The 12,082-nt window shown below is 48.1% G+C and overlaps 1 protein-coding gene across 5 annotated transcripts in view; it reads right to left on the bottom strand.

The window, feature by feature from the left end:
• HTR4 (5-hydroxytryptamine receptor 4) overlaps window positions 1–4,448 on the bottom strand; it is a 178,445-nt gene extending 173,997 nt beyond the window's left edge. For 4 of the 5 annotated variants that reach the window (XM_049109262.1, XM_049109263.1, XM_035715627.2 and 1 more), the window contains exon 1: window positions 4,174–4,293. The gene's annotated coding sequence lies outside the window, so the exon portion shown is untranslated. Of the gene's footprint in view, window positions 1–4,173; window positions 4,294–4,382 lie in introns of those variants that run through there. The other variant, XM_035715626.2, reaches the window with a different exon arrangement.
• Between the last annotated feature and the right edge of the window lie 7,634 nt (window positions 4,449–12,082).

Here is a 12,082-nt window from a genome sequence, read left to right as displayed (position 1 = left end):
TTTTGTGGTTCAGACATTTCAGGAAGGTGGGTTGTAAACTTTATTCAGGTATCTCAGTCTTAATCCTGTGGTCCTCAGACTGGTTTCTGGACCAATATCATCAGCAACACGGGGGATCGTAGTCAAAAGTACCGATCCTCAGATCCCAAACCAGAAAGACTGAATCAGAAACTCTGGAGATGGGGACCTGCAATCTGTGTGTCAGCACATCCAATACATGATTCTGGAGCTCACCAAAGTTTGAGAGCTGCTGTCTTAACCAATCTATGAAGCTTGCAAAACCAAGGCTCTATGATTTATTCGCTGGCAGCTACCAGACCTGTGGCTTTGTTAATACAGGGTCTTAGAAGAAGCAGTCGGCCTTCTTAGGGCTTGCCTTGGACTGTCAAGCTTAACAGTAATGGGTAAGGTCATCATTACCCTATCAATAAGCCTACTTGCCAGCCATTTACATTACACTTCGTGTCCCTCTGTCCCAATGTGTACCACCTTCTACTGCCTCAGTAGCATGAAAACAGCATTTATGTTAGAAAACAGCATTCATGTTAGAGTGAGAGCAAGCTAAGAATACAGAAGGAGGGAGTTGATAAAAATATGGCAACTTCATTTTTAATGACTAGAGCGATATCTACAGTTTCCAAGATGAGAGGACTTACTGGAAAATGAAATGCCTCATCCACTGTTTGCTCCTTTTTTCCATCCTTCCTTTTCTCTGAGCCCCCCATCCTGCCCCCAGTGTACTCTGCCCCTATCCCTCTCCCTCTGCTTACACCTTGGAGCTATTTCTGAATAAGCTTCATGATAAAGAGAGAGGAGAAGACAAAGACAGAAATCACATCGTTTCAACTGAACACAACTGCCAACTTCAGTTTCTAGCCTTCCTAGAAGCAGACTTGGTTCTACAACTGAACTAGAAGTGGTTTAAATTCATTTCCACCTGTAACGTCAAGATCCCATTCATGGAAGACAGTGAGTGTAGTGTGGGGGCTCAGAACATACTCTCGAGTCAGACCCAGCTCCACCGTTTCACAGATCGGAGAACCCTGAGCATGTTATCCCACCTGAGTTTGAGTCACCTCATCGCTGCAAAGGGTAGCAATAAAAGGATCTCTCTCACGGGATTCTTAATGAAGATTAAATGAGATCATCCACGTAAAGCATTTAGAACTGTGCCTGGCACAAAATAAGAGCTGGATTAATGTGAGCTATTAGGATTATTATGATAATGTCTCCAAAATGCTTCTCAGCCTTCAGCAACATCTTGAGCATTTCCAGGCATAGCAACAAGACAGTGAGAAACCAGGAGGGATAAAGGTAAATGTGTGAGGGTGGTTCAGTTGGAAGGGGGGGTGGAAAAGCAGCTAGCAACACACAAGTTCAACTACTTATTAAATTACTTACTCAGAAGATATTTCTGTACAAGGCCACAAGACTTGTGTTTGAACTGCAACAGTGATTCTCAATAAGGACTGGGGATGGGAAAGGATTTTCTTCCCCAAGGACACACTTTGGTCGTCACAACGGGTGGTTGCTCCTGGCATTTAATGGGAGCCAGAGATGCTGCTGACCAGCCAATGATGCATAGGACAGTACCTCACAACAAAAAAATTATCTAGCCCAAGATGTCAATAGTACAAAGATTTGAGAAACCTTGAATTACAACATTGTGTGAAGTTATCTTAATAAGACTTAACACTTTTTCAATTTTCAAAAAGGCAACGGTATGGAAGAAGTGAGAACAGATGACCTGTAAGACTCCTTCAAGCCCAAGGCTTAATGTGGACAGTTGACCCTCAACCACAAATTTAAGTCAATAATGTATTTCCACCCCTTCTCCCTTTGCCTGGTTCCTTTCCCTAAAGACATACTGAACTTCTTTAAAAGATGGTTAGGTATTGGCAGACAACCCTAAGTCATCAGGGGCAATGTTTCTCACTGAGAGAACACCAATGACTATCAGAGAATTGTAAAGCCTTAGAAATTGACCTTAGCAACAAGATTCCAATTGAAATCTTCTATCACATTTCACAGGTGAAGAAACTGAAATTTAGAAAGGCCAAGAGACTCAATCTAGGTCACAGAATGCTACCATCCTCGGAAGATCCAGATCCTTCCAAAGAACTTACTTAACCTGCTAATCGGATAGTGATAATAGCAAGGGTCCCCTCAGAATATGTGTTTTGCGTTTTTTCAGCGATGACAGTCTTCAACTGTTCCTATCTCTGGAAATCCCTGAATACGGGGTTCACCTGATAAGGTGGTAGCAGTGGTGATAAAGAACAAACAAAGAAAATTAGACTGAAGAAGTCCTAAGGGGAAAGAGATAAGCCCTGCCCTCTGATCAAGCTGTGGCTGCCAACTGATGAGGACAAAATCTAACGAGGTAACTTTAGTTCCTGGCCAGAATGACTTGGGGGACAGTGGTGGCCCAATAACAGATGGGGGGTGATGGGGGGTGAGGGTCAGGAGGTCAGCAGGTCACTTCTGCTGGGTTTCAAATGCAGTTCTTTCATCTGCGAACTTCAGACAAGGGTGTGAGGGGATGAACCGTGTCAGTGAGGCCCAGGAGAAGTTGAGTAGAAAGAAACACATTCAGTGTGTTGGTTGTGGGGCCACTGTGGCCCCTGGGAGGACCAGCTTCAGGAATGAAATCCAGATAACTCAGAGAAACCAAGAGTACCACAGTCCTCTGGGCCCTCAGCGCACTCAACATGGCCCTGAAGTGAACGTTCCCTGGCACTCCCACTAGCTCAGGATTGCTCCAATTCTCCTGGAGCTTAAATGGCGACCTGCTCAACTGTGCAATAATAATTATGCTCAATTGTGCAATAGTAATTTCCCATGGGGGGAAGTGATGCAAACACAAGAGAGAGTTTAGGGTAAGAGTAGATGGGAAAAATAGACTTAAAAAATGACTTGAGAATACTGAACGCTCTCTTTACTTGTTACTAATTTTCTCCACCTCATCATTTCCTGGGTGAAAGCCACTCCTCACAACTGAACGAGTCTCGTCCCCTTGTCCTGACTTTTTCCTTCTTTCTAGGGCACAGCATCTGTCACAGTGTCCTTTCCCTTCACCACCTGTGCTCACCGGCAGCACACAGCAGCTCCTCCTCCTTCACCAGGGATGCCGAAGTTCCACACAGGCACCAGGCAAACACTGGGGGCCCCATTGCCCACCACACACACACACACACACACACACACACACCCCTCCTTCCGCACGCCTGGTCACCTGCAGCCTTATAAACCCAGGGAGCCCATGTCAACAATATCTAGGCAAGAAGGGTAAGCTCCTCTCTGTGTCCTTCCATCAAACTCCACCTAAGAAACATTTTCTTGTTCATGGGAAATCAAGCCAACATTTTCGCTTAACCTTGCACTCTGGGAAGACAAGCTGGTGGCCATGACCTCTCCACCTCTGCTGGCCACCGCCTCTCCTGTCTCAACAGCCACTTCTCCCAGAAGCAACTGACAGCACAGTGCCACACACTGGGTAGCCCGCGGAGGGGAAAGGCACCTGAAATGGGTATCGGGGATCCTGTGAAAGACAAACTGCAGGCAGTGACCGTGAAAGCTTCCTGCAGCACAGCGTGCCCACACGCCCGCGGTCACTCACACGCACGCACAGGCACAGCCCAGGTATACAACTAGGAGCATCCGCGTCCTGCCACACACAGTGGGAGGGAGTTACGCTCGCGGTCACACATCCAGGACCAGGCTTAGACTCCACACTCATGTATCCAGTTACACACACGGTTATGGATGCACTGGCCATGTTACCCGCCCCCTCTCTCCCTAACACACACACACACACACACACACACACACACACACAGTCAGTGGACAAACAGGCAGTCTCACAAGTCCCCACGCACCCAAGCGCAGGGCAGCAGCCCCGACCCAAGGGGGGGTCCCACGCCAGAGACGCGTCCTGCACCGCCGCCCCCCCCGCCCCCGGGGGTCACCTCCCCGCCCCCGGGGCCGCCCCCCCCCCCGCCCCCGGCGGTCACCTCCCGGCCCCCGGGGCCGCCCCCCTCGCCCCCGGGGGCTACCCCCGCCCCCGGGGCCGCCGCCCCGCCGCGCACCCCTCCGGCCCCGCGCGGCCGCCGCAGCCCCCCGCCCCCCGGCCCGCGGGCTCCCGGGTCCGGCCCCGCGCGCCCCCGCACCTACCGCCGCCCGAGGCGAGGGAGCCAGGCGCCCGGCACGGCGGAGCGGCCACCCCCAGCCGCGGAGCCGCGCTAGTGCCGCCGCCGCGCTCCCAGCGCTGCCTGCGCCCGCCCCGCCGCCCCCTCGGGTGCCGGCTCCAGCCCCCGCGCGGGAGGCCGGCGGATGGGCGGCGGGCGCGGGGCTGCGGCGGCGGGACCCCGGCCCCCGCTCACCTGCGCGCGCCGCGCATCGTCCTCCTCCCGGGCCGGCGGGGCCGGGCTGCGCGCGCTCCACGCCCCCTGCCCCGGCGGGTGCCCCCGAGGGTGCCCCGGAGGGCGGCCCGGGCGCGGCGGCGGCGCTGCCGGGACCTCGCCCTCGCCCTCGCCCTCGCCCTCGCCCTCGCCCTCGCCCTCGCCCTCGCCCTCGGGGCTGGCCGCGGCCGCCTCCCCTGCGCGAGCGCTGCCCCGGCCCGCGCCGGCTCCTGGGTGACCTTGGGCAAGTTGGGCAACCTCTCGGAGCGCCCCGCGTCCCCTCCGGGAAGACCGCAAATCCAGGAGCCGGAGGCTCTGGTGGTGGCCGAGCCGGGAGGTCCCACCCCTGCAGAGCTCACTTCCTCCTCGGGCCTCTGGCTCTGCCCGGGGCCGGCCCGCGTGGGAGCGGGGTTCGGGGCCAGCTCCCTGCTCCCTGGGACGGGCGGCGCCCAAGGTTTCCAGAGGCAGCGCTCGGCGGGCCTGACATCCTGGGGTCCTGCGGGTCCCGGTTAGCCCGCTCTGGCTTCCTGGGCTGCAGGTTCCTTGGTCTCCCAGCTCCGCCCACCGGGGACCTCGAGCGCCGGGTTAGACCCGGGGCCAGCCTCTGCGCTCCCATCTGTACAATGGGGACGAGAAAGGCACAGGCTGTGTTGAGCCTTCCCGAGTTCCTGGCTGTCACTTAGGGCATTGTTAGCTGCGAGGAACCGCGGTGGAAAGCAGAACCTTTTTCCTCAACGTATCTGACAAAGGTCTCAAGTCCCAGGGACAAAACAATTCAAGAGTTGAACAGGCCATTGCTGGGTCCTAGGGCAGATCTATTTGAGGAACCTCCGCACAGTTTTCCAGAATGGCTGCACCAGTTCGCATTCCCACCAACAGTGCAGGAGGGTTCCCCTTTCTCCACATCCTCTCCAACATGTGTTGTTTCCCCATCTTGTTCATTTTCCCCATACTCACTGGTGTGAGGTGGTATCTCATTGTGGTTTTGAAGTGTATTTCCCCCATGGCCAGTGGTGCGGAGCATTTTCTCATGTGCTTGTTGGCCACGTGCATGTCTTCTTAGTGAAATTTCTGCTCATGTCTTCTGCCCATTTCATGATTGGATTGTTTGTTTCTCGGGTGTTGAGTTTAAGAAGTTCTTTATAGATCTTGGATACTAGCCCTTTATCTGAGATGTCATTTGCAAATATCTTCTCCCATTCTGTAGGTTGTCTTTGAGTTTTGTTGACTGCTTCTTTTGCTGTGCAGAAGCTTTAAAGGGGAAAGGAGAAAAATGAGTGGGAAAAATCAGAGAGGGTGATAGAGCATGAGAGACTCCTAACTCTGGGAAACGAACAAGGGTTAGCAGAAGGGGAGGTGGGAGGAAGATGGGGTGACTGGGTGATGGTCACTGAGGGGGGCACTTGACGGGATGAGCTCTGGGTGTTATGCTATGTGTTGGCAAATCAAACTCCAATACAAAAGATATACAAAAAATACAAAAAATGAAAACAAACAAACAAACAAACAAACAAAAAGAGTTAAACAGGCCACACTGGGAAGGCGCAATGAGGGTCTGCCTTGGGTGAGACAGGTGAGGGGGTCTTCCAGAGGGCACAATTCACCCCCACAAGGCCTACTGAGGCTGCCTGGACACCTGACAAAACACAGAAGATGTGACAGCAATTAACTTCTGAAAGCAAAGCAATCTCTCAAGACTATCTTAAAAATTGTTAACTTACAATTGTGAGCACAACCTGATTGAACTCAAAATTTAAATTTACCAACCTATTCATTGCCAGAAATCCGGAACGGGTCCCTTTCTCAGCTTATCTCTCTGTCCATAGCCCTCTCATTCCTCCCTTCTTTTGCCAGGCCCTGTCTCTCTTCCTCATGGTCTCTATTTCTTCCCCATCTTAACTCGTACACTTTTTCTCTCTTCTTTCTCCCTTTTTCCATGTCGGTCTGTACATCTCTTCTTTACCTTCTTTGTGCCCTGTCCCCCCCTCGACACCTCTCGCTCCCAACCTTTCCCACCCATTACTTCTCCCCCCTTGCATGTATAGCTCTTGAATCTTTATTCATCTTCTGTCCCCCATTAGCAATCGAATAGTGGAAGAGCTGTTAAGTTATTTCTCTAATGATAAGAAGATCCAAACTTAAATTTATCACTATGCCACATCCCTAAACCAAACATTCTTGATAAATGACACCATTATCCTCACACTCAGGGGAGCGTACAGCCTGAGTCATCTTGAACGACTCTACCTCTGTTCCTTTTCTCCTCACTCTCCACTCAACCACTTGCCAGTTCCCAGAGAGTCTATCCCCATTCTGCCACGGGCATCTGTCCTTTCCTTCCTATTCCCACTGGACTGAGTCATACTTTTTTCTGGAATCATAAGAAGGGCCTTCCACCTGCCCTCTGCCCTCCAGCCTGTCCTCCTTCCTGATATCAGCCAGCATGCTTCTCCTCAGGCAGATCCCAGTGCTGTCACTCTGGAGCGCTAAAACCTAATGCCTGTGGAAGGCAGAAATCCACTTCCCAAAGATAACCGTGCCCTAATCCCCAGAACCTGTACATAGATTACCTCACGGGGCAAAAGGGACTTGGCAGATAGGATTAAGTTACGGACTTGAGATGAGAGATTATCCCTGATTGTACAGGCAGATCCTTCAAGTGTCCACAAAAGTAGAAGCAAGGGACAAGAGGAGGTCAGAGTGATGTGCTGTGCAAAGGACTTGACCAGCTGTTACCGGCCTTGAAGGTGGAAGAAAGCAGCCCAAGACAAGGAATGCAGATGGCCACTAGATGCTGGGGAAGGCAAGGAAACAGATGCTCCCTTAAAGTCTCCAGAAAGGAAGGCAGCCCTGCAGACACCTTGGTTTTAGTGCAATGAGATTCGTGTCAGACTTCTGAGCTAGAGAGGTATAGTGTGACAATAAATTTGTGTTGTTTTAATCCACTAAGTAACTTGTTGCCTTCGCAACAGCTAATTAATTGCAATGCACCTCTTTTATTCATGAAGGTACACGCCAGTGCCTTCTCTTGCTATTAACAGCAATCCTACTTTCAGCCACCTTGCCCTATCCAAAACCTTGGATTTCCAGGGGTCTGTTCCCTGTACACCTTCTTTTCTTCTGTCATCTGTACCCACGTGCGCCAGACTGGCCAGCCCTAATACTTTTCAGCGTGTATGGGTTCTATAGCACCGTATCTGATATCTCCCTTCTTTGATTCTCCAGAACTTCGTATTTTTTCTAGGTATATCCAAGGGTGCTTTTTCTAATGGGAGAGAAGGGAACCAGACTGAGGACAGGACTCCAAGTGCACAGGTTGAAATTGCTCCTGGCTCTCTGCTCCCACGACAGTGTGTTCATCTCTCTTCTGTAGCAGCTACCACCACACTGTGCTGTTTGCAACTTATTTGTGAGTCTGCATGGCACACTGGATGGTGAGTGCCTCCAAGGCAGAGACCAGATCTTCCCTCCCTCTCTGTGTCCCAGCCCCTAGCACCATGGCAGGCACACAGTAGGGACTTGATAAGTGCTTTCTGAATGAATGGGTGGAAAAAATAAGTGCAGTGTCCAATTATGTTGAGCAGACAGACTATTAATAAATATTTCTTGTACCATCGGTCTCTATTTAGTTGGAGTGATCAATAAAAATCCCTCAGTTGGGCAGCCTAGGTAGCTCAGTGGTTTAGCACCACCTTCAGCCCAGGGCCTGATCCTGGAGACCTGGGATCCAGTCCCACATCGGGCGCCCTGCATGGAGCCTGCTTCTCCCTCTGCCTGGGTCTCTGCCTCTCTCTCTCTATGTCTCTCATGAATAAATAAATAAAATCTTTAAAAACAAAAAAAAAAACACACCTCAGTTAATGTAATGAAGTTTTAAATAGGAGATGCTGATGCCTAGCTTGAACCATATATTTTTCATTGTTTTATTTTATGTTTGTTTATGCGGTCTTTTTGCCTTTGCTGAAGAAGAGTCTCACAATAAAAGAGTTCTTCTTCCTTTTTTTTTTTTTAAGCAGCCCTATTTAAAAAGGGCTATTATTTCAAGTAAAATCGTTATAAACATGCAAAGTCTTTGGCCCAACAATCCCAATTCTTAAAATGTGTCCTAAGAGTAATAAGTCTATGTACACAATGACTTACCTAAAAGGGTGTTCACTGCGGCAGGATCTTTTATAAGAGTAAATAATTGGAAATAGCCCAAATATCTAACAACAGGGGATTCACTAAATATATCATCTTTACCATGAGATATACCATTCGGGTATTAAACATGATTTTGTCAATTGATATTTATTATATAGAAAGATTTGTATGAATATTTTTACATTCTTTATTATGCTTATCTGTACTTTCTAACTACCAGACAATAAGCATATATTTAGAAGTTAGGTTCAATTATTTTAAAACCTGCTTTGCCTTCAAAAGGAAAGTTATATAAAACTTTAGTATCTTCCCAAGTTCCAAGAAAACCTATTCACAGATGAGCTTCAATTCTCTGATTCCAACAAAAGAAAAGTCACAAAATCTTGAAATACAATCTGGGCCTGTCTTCCTTCTATTCATTCATTAGCTCTAGAAATGTTTATTGTACCATCTCAATTAAGGCCTTTGGTAGCAAGCAACAGAAAAGGACTCTAGCTAACCCGAGCAAAAGGGAAATTATTGGAACACTATTCAAAGACTCACAGAATTCCTGAGATGCTAGGAACTAGGCTTGGAGAAGCAGTTACCCAGAGAGCTCCAGAAAACCAAAAAAGCAGAAAGTACAGCAACTGGTTCACAGAGAAACTCCATCAGGATGATGTACCATCCCTCCTGACACGGTGAACTGCCTCCATCAGTTCTCCATCATTGGGCCACTCACCCAAGGTCAGAGTCACTTGGAATATACCCCAGACTGGCCAAGCCTAACTTTGTGTCTCCTCTTTCACTCACTGAATCAGAAATTAAGGAGGGAAAGCATCTGGTTCCTCCATCAAGACTGCATACCATGGGGGAAATTTTATTTCCCCAGTAAATTTGAGGAGCTGTTAGAAAGGTAAAATGGAAGCTGACAGCATGAAAATAATAAATGGCCCCTACAAACCCCTGCACTATGCCAGGTATTGGGCTGTTCCAGTTTCCAGGTCTGATTTGTCTGCTAGGAACCCTCCAGTATGAATAGTTCAGATGAGCTACCAGGCCCAACTCAGAGGAGATGAAGAAGTCTTCGATTTGGTTCCATTATTACATTTATAAACTTGAAACATGTTGAGGTTTTCTTTTGCATATTTCTGCTAGTCTGCAGAAACAAATAACATACTATTTTTCTCCTTACTTTTGTGGTACAAATGTCCTATTATGTACTTATTGCCCAACAGCCTGCCATGGAGTGAATACCTTATCAGCACCACACTATGGGGGTTATCTTAAAAGTCTCAAAGCTTGTTTTAAACTTGTTTCATTTTGGATGTCATCGTTACAAAATGAAACTGTGGGGGGGGGGAGAGAGAGAGAGAGAGAGAGGAAGACAGAAAAATCTTCTTTGTTCGGAGAAAATGGAAATTAAATTCCAAATCCAAATTGCAATCCAAATTGCTGAAATAAATCAGTAGTCCCCTTGCACTCACAAACTTGAAGCCTGCATACCTTCCATCCACTTAATTGCTGCTAAAAATTTAAACAGTTGAACAAAGAGTTTTAACATAGCTGCAAAGACATGGAAACCAAACTGTGAATACCTTTCCTATAATGAAGCCAGGGTGTCTGGCTTCAGTTTTTTTTTTTTTTAAAGACTTTATTTGACAGAGAGAGAAAGCACAAGCAGGTGGAGTGGCAGGCAGAGGGAGATGGAGAAGCATACTCCCCACGGAGTAGGGAGCCTAATGTGGGGCTCAATCCCAGGACCCTGAGATCATCACCTGAGCTGAAGGCAGATACTTACCCGACTGAGCAACCGAGGCATCCTCACTGGCTTCATTTTAACAAACTGCACAGAAAAAGTGAGACCTTAGCACAAGACACTGTGGCATCCACAGGCACATGGGTCATTCATAGGAGTCCTCAGTTTATTTTATAGACAACCCATTCTGTGTCGGTAAACAACTTCTAACAAAACTTCCTTTAAATGAAGTTGTGAATGGAGAACCTTCTGTGATTTGGTGTTTGTAAGAATCAAATCTCCCTGAGAGGGCTATATTTATTCTTATTTTTTACCACATCCTGGAGTGCAGGATTATCTCCCACTCCCCAAATCCAGGTCAGACCTATGAGGGGGTCTTGCAGCTCAGCTCCTGTCATCCTGGACCTGCCCCCTCTCCTGCCCCAGGCCCCAGCTCACAGCGCTCTCTCCTGCTGTGCTCCAGCCACACTGCGCTTCAGGGTTCTAGTCACAGGCATCCCTTGTCTGGCCCAGGACTTGCACTTACTGTTTCGTAGACCTGAAGTGCTTCTCTTCTGGCTCTGCCCAAATATTCCATTTATAGAGTGGTTTCCTCTTGACCGCTTATCCTTATCCCATGATTTTCTGTCCTAGCACTGTCTATGTAGCTGCCAGCCCTTATCTCCCTCTGTAACTAATTCATTGAAGTATTTATTTACCTGCTTACTTTCTGCCTCCCCTGTAAACCATAAGCTGCAAGAGATTCTGCACTGGAGAAAGTACCTGACTTAGCGTGGATGCTCCCTTGGTAAGAGCTGAACAGATGGAACTATGACCCAGACAATTGGATTTGCATTCAGGGCTTGTATGTTTTCCAAGAGGTGAGAACTGCCTGGGAACCAAGGAACCTACATCCTCCCCACCCCTGCATGAAAGAATGATCCCTTACTTCTACGGGAGGATGTGGCTTCAGGAGAAAGGAGGCGTTGGGAAACAGAACAGGTGGTTCAGATGCACTGACTTCATCTGTCTGCAACCAAACAGTGGGTGAAGAGCTACAGGAGGAGGAAGAAAGCCTCAGGCTGCCTCCCACTAGGAAAGAGGTGCCCGGAAGTCAGTCTAGTGTAAAGGGAATTAACAGGATTAGGCAAGAGAATATGAGACCACATAAATCCAAGATAGGGTGTTCTTAGTAACTTGCTATGTGGCAAAGTCTTTATGAACCAGCTGTTTGAACACTGAAAAGCCAACTGCCTGAAGCAGCAGAGAATAGAAGCTGATATAGAGTGACCGAGCAGAGTTATCGCATCCAAGATAAGAGGCTCTGGCCCTTTTTTGTGTTTAGCTGTTCTTTGTCCTCTAGTCTTCCTGATATTGTTGGGTTTAATCTATTTACATTTGAAAAGGCCACTAATGAAGTCATGTTTTATTATCAATAAAAATCAAGTAAATGAATATTTAGTCTATTGGGAAGGAAAACTAGAAAATAAAGTGTCCAAGAACAGCTGGCTCAGGAGACAGGCAGCGTGAGTGTGACCTACCAAGCAAAACTCTGGCACGACCGAAATTTTACAAATTATTTCTAAATGTATATGTAGTAAAATTGGCTTTTATTTTCTTTGTTGTGGCGTGGAGTTCTACAGATTTGGGCAAATTTATGGAATTATGTGACTACCAGCACATTGAGGATATGGCAAAACTGAGCTTTAACATAAATGAGGTATTTTAGGGTAAATTTTAAATATTATATTTAATGGGACATGTTTTACCAGATATGCTAATATGAATATGTCTTGTCCTCCTCCCCACTGCCCATCTTCCC

This window comes from Canis lupus, chromosome 4, assembly GCF_003254725.2.
Source record: "Canis lupus dingo isolate Sandy chromosome 4, ASM325472v2, whole genome shotgun sequence".
NCBI lineage: Eukaryota > Metazoa > Chordata > Mammalia > Carnivora > Canidae > Canis > Canis lupus.
Note: the sequence above shows the minus strand (reverse complement) of the source record. Positions and strands in the feature narration are given on the sequence as shown.